The sequence below is a fragment of the Squalius cephalus genome, assembly GCF_949319135.1.
Source record: "Squalius cephalus genome assembly, chromosome: 2".
In the NCBI taxonomy this organism is placed as follows: domain Eukaryota; kingdom Metazoa; phylum Chordata; class Actinopteri; order Cypriniformes; family Leuciscidae; genus Squalius; species Squalius cephalus.
The window spans coordinates 26,919-28,418 of NC_137123.1; positions in this window are offsets into that span (position 1 = coordinate 26,919).

A 1,500-nucleotide genomic window follows, 5' to 3' on the forward strand; every position below is an offset into this window, starting at 1 on the left:
AGTGAATTACGGGTCATTGGTCAGGCGTCCAATCACAACTGACTTCCAATGACATTTGAGGTTATGAAAACAGTAAGTCCCGCCCCTCGACTGCCAAAAATAAAAGTGTTCAAGCGAGCAGAAGCAGCAGGCGAGGGGAGATCAAGCGCGAGAGCATGGGGAATGATCATGCGCATGCACCGAGGGCTTGTATTGCCTGCAGAGGAGATGTCATGCGCACGTGCAGGGTTTGAATGAACTCGCAAGTTCCCGTTTTATCACGTGTAGATCTGTTATCCTCTCGCGAAAGTCATTTACAGCGCGAGCCAGCATCAGTTGTTTGCTCGGTTCTTTTTGTTATTGATTTATCGCCATACTACATTTTTTTTATACTGCATGACATTCAAAGCTTCTAACGTCATCAATCACATGGTAGTGTCATTTTGATACAAGCATCGGTACAGTGTGTGATACAATAGTGCTACAAGGCTTAAAGGCAGGGTAGGCAGGTTTTTTCTAAAAAACTTTTTCCCAAATTTGTTTAAACTGTCTTTATATACCAATACATAATTATCGAGTGTCTGTAGTCCTCTCAGGGCTGCAATAAACACAGCTACTTATTTCCATTCGGAACGAATGAAATGATTGGCTGGGTGACTGTCACTCTCCCTCGCTACCATGGCTACCACCCCTGCCGCTACAGGAGCTGCCCACATTCGCACACCCGCAGGAGGGGAAGAGGCATGGAAGCTAGGAAGAATCACAATTATGGCAGAGAAAAAGTGGGAAAAAGTTTTTTAGAAAAAACCTGCCTACCCTGCCTTTAAGCCTTGTAGCACTATTGTATCACACACTGTACCGATGCTTGTATCGAAATGACACTACCATGTGATTGATGACGTTAGAAGCTTCGAATGTCGTGCAGTATAAAAAAATTTTAAAACCTCATCCGATGCATAAAAAGGGAAATGATTATTGAGGAAGCATTATTTAAATGATTTAACACTACACATCCCTATAATATAAATTATATATATTTTAAACAGAACACCTAAAATATTCTTCTCAATTACTTTAATTATGATCACATACTTGTATATTTTATATCATTGATCAGTATGTGAATCTGTTTACCAGACTACACATCACACGAGTTGTGGCCTCATTGGCACAAATGATATATTTCTCATGTCTGTGAGGCATGTAGCCTATACGCTGAGTTTTGGTTCATTTATGAGACGAGCTTCAGTTCACGTGCAATGCAAGTGATCGCGCCGGCGCCTCCATGCCCTGATTATATTGTCTGCTATATTTGCATATGTATTAAATCCAGGTGGGATATAAGATAACATAATCTGATACAGAATATAATGTATATTGTAGGCCTATATGCAGGGGCGGACTGGGACAAAAATTCAGCCATGGCACTGTAGCCACATAAACACAGTATACTGCCAAAAATGATTGTATACTGCCAGAAAGCATTTCAAGGTCAAAGGGGCAATGACCACTGGGCCACCT